The sequence below is a fragment of the Lepisma saccharinum genome, chromosome 2 (genome assembly GCF_977018435.1).
Source record: "Lepisma saccharinum chromosome 2, izLepSacc3.1, whole genome shotgun sequence".
NCBI classification, from domain to species: Eukaryota; Metazoa; Arthropoda; class Insecta; order Zygentoma; family Lepismatidae; genus Lepisma; species Lepisma saccharinum.
The window spans coordinates 74,964,698-74,977,912 of record NC_139230.1 but is presented as its reverse complement, the minus strand read 5'-3'; positions in this window follow the sequence as shown (position 1 = coordinate 74,977,912).

The window sequence follows — 13,215 nt, the reverse complement described above, 5'->3', positions numbered from 1 at the left end:
CTTTCCTCTTGGTCGAACTGGTCGACGGTTGTGGAACAGGTGCTCCGACGACTTTGTATGATGTTATATGCTTTTTTAAATTATTAATAGTAATATGTTTGTCGCACCTGGGACATGGTTTTGTAGCGGTCACATGCTTACCAGGTACGCAGGTACGACAGTGCCTTTGGAAATTTTTAGCTGAAACGCCAGTTTCACACGCGGGGCAAATTTTCACAGATTGCATCTTGGTAAAAATATTTGTGGGGTATGTTTAGTGGAGTGTCACAAAATAAATGCTTTTGCAATTTAAAAAAACCTTGGAAGGCTACTTCGGTATAATGAAATATTTGTGGGGTATGTTATTTTATATATATAGTGGAGTGCCACAAAATAAATACTGTGCAATAATAATAATAAAAAAAACCTTGGAAGGCTAATTCACGATAATGAAATATTTGTGGGGTATGTTATTTTATATATAGTAGAGTGCCACAAAATAAATGCTGTGCAATAATAATAAAAAAACCTTGGAAGGCTAATTCGCAATGGTGCTGATATTGTTGCTCCGTAATCAATCCTGTAAATAAATGGAAAAAAAATATATTTGTGGATGGAAAACACAAAAAATATTATGTGTACATAATTCTATTTAAGTTGTTCTACCAAACAATCTCTTTCTAACCCTCAATCCTCTTGGCGTATGAAGTATAAATCATAATTTCAGAAAACAGAGTTATTTCCGGTCACCATTTTTTGAAATCAAACCATAAGCATTATTTATGTTTATAGTATTCGTCGAGCAATAGCAGATAGAGCAAGAATCGTTTTCCTACAACTCATAGTTTATAAATTACAAAACATCTTAGAAATTTCATCTTGAAATTTTAATCTAAAATAACTCGGAAACAGCTAGCACTAGTCATCATCCCTCCAATAGGTTGTAGAGTCTTTCCAATTTTTTATCGAATGCTATTAAAATTTTTGAATTAGGGTCAAAACTAAGCCAAGACATTTTACAAGACGTTGATTATCTCGACTCCTATGGACCTAGAACCTTGTAACTTTGGTCTATGTATATACTATTGCTTTTCCAACATGTTCACAAAACCTTAGAACCTTCACAGACAAGAATATAAAATTTCCCCCTATGTACAAGTATAATTCGGATCGCACTGTAGGTCCAGTTTCGATTAACATTGCTGTGCATAAAGTAGACTTAAAAACAACAAATCCAACCCAGAGTATCAAAAAATACAAAAAAAATAAAGTTTCCCACTGTGCACTTGTATAATTTAAAACACCAAGTTCGATACCCGGCGGAGGTAGTTCGGATCCCACTGTAGGTCCAGTCCATTGTATAAAGTAGACTTAAAACAACAAATCCAACCCAGAGTATCAAAAAATACAAAAAAGAGATAAAGTTTCCCACTGTGCACTTGTATAATTTAAAAACACCAAGTTCGATACCCGGCGGAGGTGGTTCGGACCCCACTGTAGGTCCAGTTTCGATTAGCCTTACTGTGCATAAAGTAGACTTAAAAAAACAAATCCAACCCAGAGTACACGCGTCAATACCATCCACCATGAGTAAACTAACATGATCATGATCATCGTCCCTCCCCTCCCTCCGATTGTTACCTCGCTTTTATGTTATTCCCGATGAAGAATAGTTTTTTTTTCAAGCGCACGTTATGTATGCTCATATTTTTGTTTAGCGTAAATTTCGATGTTTAATCATAACACCACTTCCTGTTCACTAACACAACTCGCAATTATTATTATTAACACACACACATGCAAGAGAAATAACAAGAAACAAAACTTACCTACAAAAAAAACTGCTAGCTATTTAACACACACACAAAACGGTTGTATAATCGCGTACAGTTGCAAAAACGTTACTCTTCTGTACAGAAACTTTCACAGTACTGTGTATGATCTGACCTACATCGACACCACAGAACGAAAGTCATCTCTCCCCCACCCGTCGTCGCATCCGGTTGCGATGACAATATAAGCAAAACTGGGTCGTGTCAGTATTGCCAACTCACTAGGCCTCTGAGTTTAGGTGCGAGCGGTTGGGGTGTGCAGCCGAACACCGTCGCCGCCCGACATCATCTCGAATTGGACGGCATCGAAGTGGTGCGTTACCTTTTCGGGAACCTCTCCTCGTACACGCTGAAGTACGTTTCGTTGTACTTCAACCTGGGAGAAAAAATGATGCCCGAGGGCGAAACCGTGCAGACGCTCTACGAGAAAAACAAGATAGACGATTTGTTGCAATACAACGTCCAGGATTCGATGCTTGTGAGGGACGCGTGTTTCTGAAAAACGGACTCGTGCAAACGATCGTCTCCACGTGCTGCCAGAGCGTGCTGCGCGCGGACCAAGTTCGAGGGCACCAACTCAACTTGCATCTCTCGCATTACTATTTCAGCGAAGCGCTGCAAAACAGGCGATGTTTGTGTTTCCCACGGCAGCATCTCGAGTACCACCACAAGCTTGGTCGGGGGGTACGTGCACCGTAACCCCCTCACATGAACGTGGCGCTCAAGAACAGGACGGAGGACGAGATTATTTTGGTGCTGGATTTCACGTCACTCTACCCGAGCGTCACATGGTCGCAGCTGGACTCTCCCCTTTCAACGTGAACTTTGGGAGTGGCGCGAATTCCACACCGGAACGTCCGTTCCGCCGGGCAAGGAAGTCGATGTTTATCGCGGCAGCACGAATCCCACACCGGCTGCACGGAAGCGGATCTCCACGTGTATTTTTCGCCCGACACGCTCAACGCCACGTGCATTCGCAAGATCATGGCCTTGCGTAAAAAAATCAAGGAAGTCAAGAATTGCAAGGAGAAGACCTTGCCGCCGGGCAAACTGCTCGAAATGGACGCGAAACAGAACACGGCGAAGTTGATGATGAACAGCATGTACGGTCAGATGTACGAGCTGAAAGACATTCCCGAAGAGATTCGATCTCACGTGAACCAATTTTACGTTGGGCACCACGCACTCCTGGCGGGGTTTTAGGGGCAAGATATCCTAAAAAAAAAACAATTATTTTTTTGTTTGTTTGCTTGCGTCACAATACAGGCACGCGCGCATATGTGTGTGTGTGTGCGACAGAGAGAGGTTTACAAAGGTCACGATATATAAACATTGGCCGGGACTTGGAAAAAAAATTATGATAAGGTACATTCATCCTTGAAGGATGAGAAAGTGCATTTACTCGTACCGGCTTTTTCTGCGCTGTAAAACATCGTCAGGCGCGGAACGTAGAGAAAAAGTGAGTTTTTTGATGTTTTGATGAAATGTTCGTAGGTTTGCAACACTGTGGCTCACTTCAATGAGTTTTTGAGGTTTTGGTGCTGTTTTCTACGCTGTGAAACATCGTCAGCGCAATAAATGAGGCGCGGAACGTGGAGAGAAAGTGAGTTTTTGAGGGTTTTTTTATCCTCACTTAATGACGTTCAAACGGGCTGATTACACTACTCAAAAAGACCAATACAATTCACGAAAATAAAAAATACACATTGAAAAATGATTGAATTGGTGTTTTAAGTCCACTTTGTGCACAGTAAGGCTAATCGGGACTGGGCCTACAGTTTAAAGTGCGATTCGAACCACAATTTGCCTCCATCGGATATCAAACTCGGAACCCCTTTATTACAAGGCGGCGACGCTACCACTGCGCCATCAGCGAGGCTCCTAAACAACGAAAAAATACAGTCCCGAGGTTATTCGACAGGTAGCGTCACACTAACATTTGACAATGCTTTGACAGGATCACGGCACAGCTCTTAATAATGAAAGGGAACGAGCGATCCCCGCAATTATATTTTTCTACCCGTAATAATACAAACCCCTTTCGTATTTTACAACAGATATATCAGCAGAAAAATTTCAATGTTATCGCAGCGCTGACATGTCGACCAACGCCGGGATAAGTTAAGGTACTTTTATAATAGGGCTATTATACAGTGCGTCCATTTCGATCTGCAGCCGAGAGATCGGGAGAAACGTGGCGGGCGGCTAACGGAGATGCCGACATTTGAGGCCTGTAATGCCCGCTTATTTTTGTGGACATCTTGCAAAACGAGCACTAACCTGTGTTATAACACGCAAAAGTTCTTCTGTAATTCTTCCAAGTTCCACCCTTATATACACAAATAAATACGCTTTAGAAATTATATTGAGAGCCACAGATAATACTCTGTAAAACATTTTAATCATAGTTTTGACCAGTAACGTCCTGCTTAAGTTTATATCCTTGAAAGAGTTTTGTGTCGATGGGGATCGTTTGGAGGTTTCGAATGTGCAACACTGTATCAAGATTACGCTGCAGACGAACCGTTAAAAGCTAATGGTGTTCGTGAGCTTCCTTGCAATCCGAAATCTCCTAGCTCAAGTTTTTTGTTCCTTCGCGACTACAGAGCTGTGAATATAGTGGCAGGCAGATATAAACCAAGAGCGTGTTAATTTCGTACTGTGCGTAAGAGTGTTATTCTTGGTTACTTGCCGTTACTTGTTTGTGTTATTGCAGTGTGTATGTGTGTTGTGTCAGTGAGACGATTGGAATGCCAGCCGCAAGGTTCACGTTAGAACAAAGAATTTTTATGTATGACACTTACGTGAAAACAGACTCGTGTCGAGACGTGTGTAGGCAATTTGTACAGAAATTCCCAGGCGTGTAGGTGGACATCACTTTGAACAACTGTTATAACACAGGTTAGTGCTAGTTTCGCAATATTTATATAAATGTCTGCATATGTCCATAAAAATATGCGGGCATTACAGGCCGCAAATGTCGGCACCTCCGTCAGCGCCGCCCACCACGTTTCTCCCGATCTCTCGGCTGCAGATCGAAATGGACGCACGGTATTTCGTCATTAAAACCGTAAACATGTTACATTGTCATGTTATTATTGGAGAGAGGTTATAAGTAAAGGGCCAAAGGTATAGAAAGTAAGTGGGGGTCAGAGTGGACAGCAGGTGACTCCAAAAATCCATCTCGCACTGTGTAATTGTTTTTATCTTGAACAGCTCCTGCCAACAAAGCAATTATCAAAATAAGTAGCTTTTCTTTTACCATTCGTTACGCGAAAGTGCAAATGTTAGAAAACATTTAGAATGAAAATTGATTCTTGCTTTAAAATGTTGTGAACCAATACAATTCTCGTCAGCCATTGGCTGTCTTTTCTTTTCAATAGGTCTGCTAATACGGGAAAAGATAATTAACACTTCTGTAACATTGTGGTGTAAAAACAATTTAAAAAAATACAAAATACTGACATTTAATCCATTTAAGGCAAATCTTGGGAACTAATTGCAATTTCACTATATATTTCTTCTTCATTCCATGGGGAATATTCGGCATCTCCACGAATTGTAACATAATCGTCTTGCATTTCTTCTTCACCTTCTACATTGGATGAAGGCAAAGCGATTGGTGAATCTAGTACTTCACTATAAATGCCTTCATCATTCAATGATGACGTTTCGGAATGTTCAGAAATTTCAATGTGTTCGTCAACTTCTCCATTGGATGGTGAAAGCAAATATTGCGATGGTTCTCTAATTTCACTGTAAATATATGTTCTTCATCCAATGCTGAAGGTAAATGATGGCCAGTTTGAGGAAGCTCTTCCTATATGTTTTCAATTGTATTCGGGTAACCGATCCTTGAAATCTGTAAAATACACGAAGATAAATATATATGAAATGTTGCAGTTTTATTTTAAAGTTTGTATCATCCAAGCTGACAAAACAATTACTTATTAGTAGAATAGAATAGAATAAAATGGTCTTTATTTAAGCAGCCGTGTACGACCTTGTGGGCCGTTCTTACAACCAACCATTGTAAATGATACAATGGATGAGTAAACATATAGAAAGAAAAAAGAACACATTGATTATGATATTACAATAAATATAATATAAAGATTATACAACCTTAGTGACAATGAAGTTCGACCAGTCACAAATATAGGAGTGCGTTCTGAAAGAAGGAGAACACATGCATATGCTGAACATATTTTATTCAGCAGAAAACATAAATTTCCGCTGCAACGCAGTAATGTATGGTGTCCACACAAAATAAAACATTTTCGTCCATCTACACGTGACATTGAAGTTCGACCACTGTTAGAGGGGATCCTGTTTACCATGGTGTGACGCCGCCCCGTCGGCGAATAACTGTGGCAAAGCGTCGGGGCATGCTGCGGACGAGTCGTTCAAGGTATTCCACATCGATGCGGTGCCATTCCTCCTGCAGGCAGGCGATAAGAGCAGCCACTGTCGTGGGTCCCCTCTGTTGCAAACGTCGCTTAAGAACACGCCACACATTCTCAATGGGCGAGAGGTCGGGACTCGATGGTGGCCATGGCAGAGTTCGCACGTGATGGCGAGTCAACCATTCTCTTGTCAGCCGCGCTGTATGAGGCCTGGCATTGTAGTGTTGAAAGATGAGACGCCGCCTGTGGAACAGATGCCTTCGCACTGTGGGAAGATGCCGCTCCAGTATGCGTGTATAGGCGTGTGCATTCACAATGCCCTCACAGACGTGTAGTGGGCCAACCCCAGATGCCGTCATGCATCCCCATACCATCACTGACGCAGGTTTCTGTACCCGACGTGCATAACATTTTGCTTCATTCTGTTCATCCTTCCGACAAATGACTGTTTTCCGTATTTTCCCGTACACAACATTGAAAATGGATTCGTCCGTCCACAAAACCCTGTTCCACTGCCGAAATGTCCATCCCCGGTACATTCGTGCCCACCATAGTCGATTGCCTTTGTTCAACATGGAAAGTAAGGATTTACGTTAGTAGTGTAAACTTGTTGTTTCAAAGTAACACTTTGTAGGTATCCTCTTTTTTTATCAATTGAATATTAGTTTTTGACATATTTTGACAACTTTTTGTCGATGTTTTAGCGTTTAGCGATGTTTTAGTACAATTTTCAATGCACCACTTTTTTTCCCCACCTCGCACTTGGTAGGTATATCACGATCTTACGTGATATAACTTAACCTATTCATTTTTTTGTGCTAAACTACACGAGAGCCTCTACGTGCTTTGACCTACTTAGAGAGTAGTATGAACCCAACGTTCTGGCGCAGTCCTTTGACCTACTTTTTATTTTACGACGTTTTACAGACTAACCTACAATGAGAGAAAAATGGACAGAAAAAGCTCTGGCATCACTTTTTAAGCTATTTTTTACCTCCTGCAAATTTTGCTCTCGTCCTTTGACCTACTTTTGAAATGACTTACGACATTTTCCTATAAGGAGGCTGTCTCCTCTTACTGTAAGGTCCCTTAGTGTAATCTACTACGACCTGCTAATAGGCTTCTGCTCTCAGTGTAATCCGTTTTACGGACTAAACTAACCTACAATGAGAGAAAAGTGGACATAAGCAGCTCTGGCATCATTTTTTTTTAGCTATTTTTTACCTCCTGCAAATTTTTGCTCTTATGCTAACTCGTCCTTTGACCTACTTTTGAAATAACTTAAGACATTTTCCTATAAGGCTGCTGTCTCCTCTTACTGTAAGGTTACTCAGTGTAATCTACCACGACCTTGCTCTCAGCGTAATCTGCCACGATGTGTTTTTTTTTTTAACTCATGTGTGATCTTTTACAATGTGTGCCCTCCCCCTGCTACGACCTAAACGGGACACCTCTCTCCTACGATGTTTTTGGGCCCCCTCTCCTCCTGCTACGATGTTTTTCTCCTCATGATGCAAAAAAAATGATATTGTAGCGACTGTGCTGTGTGAAGGGCACATGTTCAGTGAACAAATAGGAGAGTGGGAGAGTATAAGCAAGCGCCGCCTCAATTTTTTTTTTTTTTTTTACGAAATTCGAGTTTTGATCCTGCATCCTATTGGAGTGCTTTGGATGTGTTTTAGATTAAACATTTTGTAATTGGGATTGTAGAAAAGCCATTCTTGCTCGACGAAGGCGATATATTTTAAAACTGCTCTGTGACCCTCTCGTTCTTCACGTCGTACGCGAAAGACTTCTCGGCGATCAGGATGACGCTGCACACGGTGTCCTCGGGCAAGGCATCGTGGAACTCGCAGACGACCTTGATGTTGGTGCGATCATTGACCACCACCTGCTTCCGCTTCGTCGTGTTGATGACGGTCATGGGTCTCCGTGCTTTGAATTCGCTGGGCGTGTAATACATGTCCACGCTTCCCTCGGTCACGCGTTTGTAAGCCGAGAACGCTTCGTAAAGTTTGAGATAATCGTTTTTGGTCATGTCGAGGTTGTAATTTTCGCGCGGGAACACTTCGTTCCTACCGTTCTTCAGATAAACATTTTTGATCTTTTAGTCGTCGAACTTGCTGGAATCTTTTTCCTGATTGTTATCGCGTCCGGTCTGAAAAAGTACAATGACGAAATCTGGCATGTCGAACTGTATGTTGTTGAACTGCGTCGTGACGTCGAATTCCATGTGACTTCCCGACGCTAACTTCTGCACGCACTGGTAACCGTGAAAGTGAATGGGCACCTGCGGACTATTCAAGAACGTTGTTGAAACGTTTCAGTAAACGTTCTTATACGTTCTTAAACATTTCAACGTTTATATAAGAACGATAAAACGTACTGTGATACTTATCTTCACGATTAGTCAAACGTATCATTCATTCGCTCTTCATATTTTCCATCCTTAAATTCTGATAATTATGTATTTTATCTAACAACAGATTAAATTATATACCAAACATTATCGAGAAGCAATTCTCAAAACATTATACTAAAATATTAACATTATAATAAGTGTCCTTCCATAGCCATTTCAGTCTTCAAACTGCTTCCAACAGCTTCCGTACGTTGATTCGCGATTAGTCAAACATGTCAAATGTAACTGCTATTAGTAAACATACGAGGAAAAATAAGTTTTGTAGAAATTCTCTTCTCAATAAGAATACTATATTACTACCTTCATTATATTAAATATTAATTAATTAATTAATTCTCGAGCACTCTTGATTCTGAAAATTCATGGTTACAGTTCAATTTGTACTTATCCTGAGCAAAATTTATATATATTCTATTCCAATCTTTACAGATTTCTTTTAGATTCATCTCCATGTTCGTTTTGGTCCTTTACCATCAGGTTTTCCAACAAGATTCCTGTAAAAATCTCCTTTATTCCTTTCTCATTCGTGCCGGTTTAAAAAAAACATAGAGAGTTAGTTAGTTAGTTGTTTCCCACTGTACTATTTCAATTTTTGAATAATCACATGTTAGTTATAAATGCATTATTGACATCCTGTCCGATCATATATGTGTTTGGGTTGAGGCTCCGTATCTACCTGCAACATTTCTTTTCTTCTTTTTCTTGTTATCTGCTTTCTATATAGAATATTAGAAACAACATATTCCCATTAACAGTATTTCATGTTATGGAAATATTTAAGTCTATACACCATCAGAAGTGGGATTGCAACAACATTACCACTACGTCATCCGACAAAGGTCAGGATCAGTATTGTTATATTTTATTGCTCAGGTCATTTCTTTTTTTAATATGTATAGCTATAATAAACATACTAACTTAAGCCCTCAGACTCGTAAACCAACAAATATACACCTCAATTGACTGCCTTGTATTTTGGGGAGAGGGGGACAATTGTAGCTGTTGGTGCAATACACTTTGAAGTTTTGTTTTCTAAGTGCCACACATCAATTTCGTCATAATTATCATTATTCATCCTCATCGTTGCCATTAGCCTCTTCTTTTTTACAAATTTTCGTACTGATATCGCCTTAGCAGATTAGCAGGAATCGTCTGAAGTTTGAACTCATGACACCTGCCAATACCATTGCAAGCTTACTTGTGATTGTCCCCCTCATTTATTCAAAGTACCTCACTTTCATATTCAAATACACACAAGTAAAAAAAAAAAAGTTCATATCACATTAGTGATTTTAAATTTTATTCTTGGGGCCACTTTCTAACATTGTTGCCTGATATTAAAATAAGCGAAAACACTCTGCTATGCTTAATAAAAAACAACATCTATTCATTGCCAGATTGTACAACTGTATAGGTCGAGGTTCATAAGCCTCATCCATCTCATTCTAGGGACTGCATATTTTGTATACAGTTTTTGTAGTGGAATCAAAACACAGGTTGTTAAGAATATCGTCAGTAAATATGAGAATTCTTTCTGTGAAATTTCTATGCTGTTTAACCTAATAGAATTCGAATCTCTGAGAGAGCCAAGTACTAAGCTTTAGCATTCCATATTAGCAAAACCTTTATACGTACGTATTTATAACCACAATTTACTAATCAAAAAATCCCCCTTAACCAACCAATTAGCACATTTATATGACCTTCTATAGAGGAAGAGGACATGACATTTCCGAGCCGGTATTATTAATGTGACATTCTTAACAGGTTAATGCATCAATCTTTACGCAAACACTTAGGAATGTTTGAAATGCAAACAATTCTTGTGACAAAGACAAATAATTAGGAAATTCTTTTTAACCAAACAATCAACACAAATCTCTCTTTTTTATAGAGAAAAGGGGAAGAGCATAACATTCCTGAGACAGTAATGGTGAACACTGTCGTTTGAAATTAGAAGAAGATTAATCACACGAGCATCATCATCGTCGACATCGCTTATCCTGACGGGATGCACGACATGTTTATCCAACGTATAGGAATACACGTTGATGATTAAGCGTTTTTCTTCTGCATCTCGTGCTCGTGTTTCGAATTTTGATGTATCAGAAATGGTCATCGGGTATTCGATGCCAGACATTACACTTTCAAAACTCGGACTCGTATTGTTTGTAATGTCCAACCCACTGTGGATTATTTTTGCAATAAACAGGATGCAGTGCAGCCAATATACACCAAAGGAAACACTTCTTATCGCTGTTCTGTATATTTAACACAGCCCTCTTGTGTTGAATGTTCGGTGGAAGAGGCATAAGCTAAGTACGTGTTGCTAGAAGGCCTTCGTCGTTGCAAGTCATCCATAACCCATTCACTAAGAAATAAGAAAAAAATATTGACGTACTGAAAAAAAAAAGTTGACTTGTTCACCGAGTTCACAGATGTTTACTCATTGATGACTCCGTCGTTGTCGTCTATCAAAAAACCTAAGTACATTGGAAACAGTGAGAGAGTTATCGAAAAATGTCCCCCTTGTCGATTTTTTTTTGGTGACGTAGAGTACGCGTAGAGAGGTCGGGGTTTAGTGTGTCGGTCGAGTCTCGGTGTTCTTTTTGATCTTCTAACAAAATAAACATAGGTCGTCATGGAACCAAATTTGACCCCTCTGTCGAAAAATTTTCCAAGTCCAGCGTTAAATTGCAAATATCTCGAAAAAACAGTGAGAGAGAGAGAGATATAGCGCAAAAATCCTCCCCGTTGACCCTTTTGTCTATATTGGTGATGCAGAGTACGTGTACAAAGTTTTTAGAGGTCCTGGGTCAAGGGTGGGCCAATTGCCAAAATATTTTTTTTTCATTGCTCGTAACTTTTTCGAAAGGATGATCATAGAGAGAGCTGGGATTTCTTGCGTTAGCATCGTCTAGGTGTCCTCTGTCCTCTCATAACAAAATTGGCGTAGGTTGTCATGGAACAAAAAAAAATGTTCCGAAAATTTTCCAAGTCCTGTGTTAAAAAATCTTAAATTTGCAAATATCTCGAAAATGGTAAGAGTTATCGAAAAAATATATCGAAAAACACCCCCATACGGCATCGTTAGATGCCCCCTGTCGATTTTGGAGGTATAGAATACGTATACCAAGTTTTGGTAGTCCTGGGGTCAAGGGGTAAGAAGTTAGCCCACCCCCTCCCAAAAACTTTTTGATCACTCGTAACTTTTGAACGAATAGTCGTAGAGAGATCGGGTTTAGTGCGTCGGTCGAGTCTCGGTGTCCTTTTTGATCTTCTAACAAAATAAACATAGGTCGTCATGGAACCAATTTTTTTTTTCATCAATCGAAAATTTTCTAAGTCCAGCGTTAAATTGCAAAAAAAAAAATCTCGACAAACGCTGAGAGAGATAGCGCGAAAATCCTCCCCGTTGACCCCCTTGTCGATTTTGGTGATGCAGAGTACGTGTACAAAATTTGGACTTCCTGAGGTCAAGGGTGGGCCAATTGCCAAAAATGTTTTTTGATCACTCGTAACTTCCGAAAATATGATCATAGGGAGCTGGGATTTCTTGTGTTAACATCGTCTCGATGTCCTCTGTCCTCTCCTACCAAAAAATTTGGCATAGGTCGGCATGGAACAACAAAAAAAAATAGAGCAAATCGAAAGTTACGAGTTGCAATCTTTCCCTCCCAACCGTCGCACGTTCGCAAATTTGAACGAAGCGAACCGGGAGATCAAATACGACGTGGACGTAGGCGACGGGTTCGTTCATCCTCACAGAGCGGACCTCTACCTTCAATTCGACGTGGTGAAGAAGGAAAGCAGAGACGCGTTTCCGCCCAATGCCAATTTGAAACTCGTGGACAACTTCGTGCCTCACATGTTCTCGCACGTGGAGGTGAGGAAACACGGTACCGTCATCGACAGAATCGATTATCCAGGCATCACGTCGACGGCGGTGGGAACATTGAAATTATCCAAAACGGACGCAGCATACTATCAGGCGGGAGGATTCGAAGCGGGGACCAGAATATCGACGAGAAGTCACACGGTGCTCTTTCCCATGCGTCTGCTTCCCGGTTTCTTCTCGGACTACAAGGAGATCATGTGGAAGGGAGGAGTGAGAGTCACATTTCGAAGAGCGGCCAACGACAACGACGCACTGATGCGATACACCAACTTGAACGCCGACGGCACGCCGATAGCCAACACTTTACCCGAAGCAGCCAAGTGCGTCATCCGGAGCATGGAGTTGAGAATGCCGATCGTGGAATACGAAACGAACTACGCCCTCAAGTACAAAGCGGAGATCTTGAAAAGTCCACAGGTGCCCATTCACTTTCACGGTTACCTGTGCGTGCAAAAAGTGGCGTCGGGAAGTCACATGGAATTCGACGTCACGACGCAGTTCAACAACATACAGTTCGACATGCCAGATTTCGTTATTGTACTTTTTCAGACCGAGAGGGACAAGAATCAGGAAAAGGATTCCAGCAAGTTCGACGACTAAAAGATCAAGAACGTTTATCTGAAGAATGGTAGGAACGAAGTGTTCCCGCTTGAGAATTACAACCTCGACATGACCAAA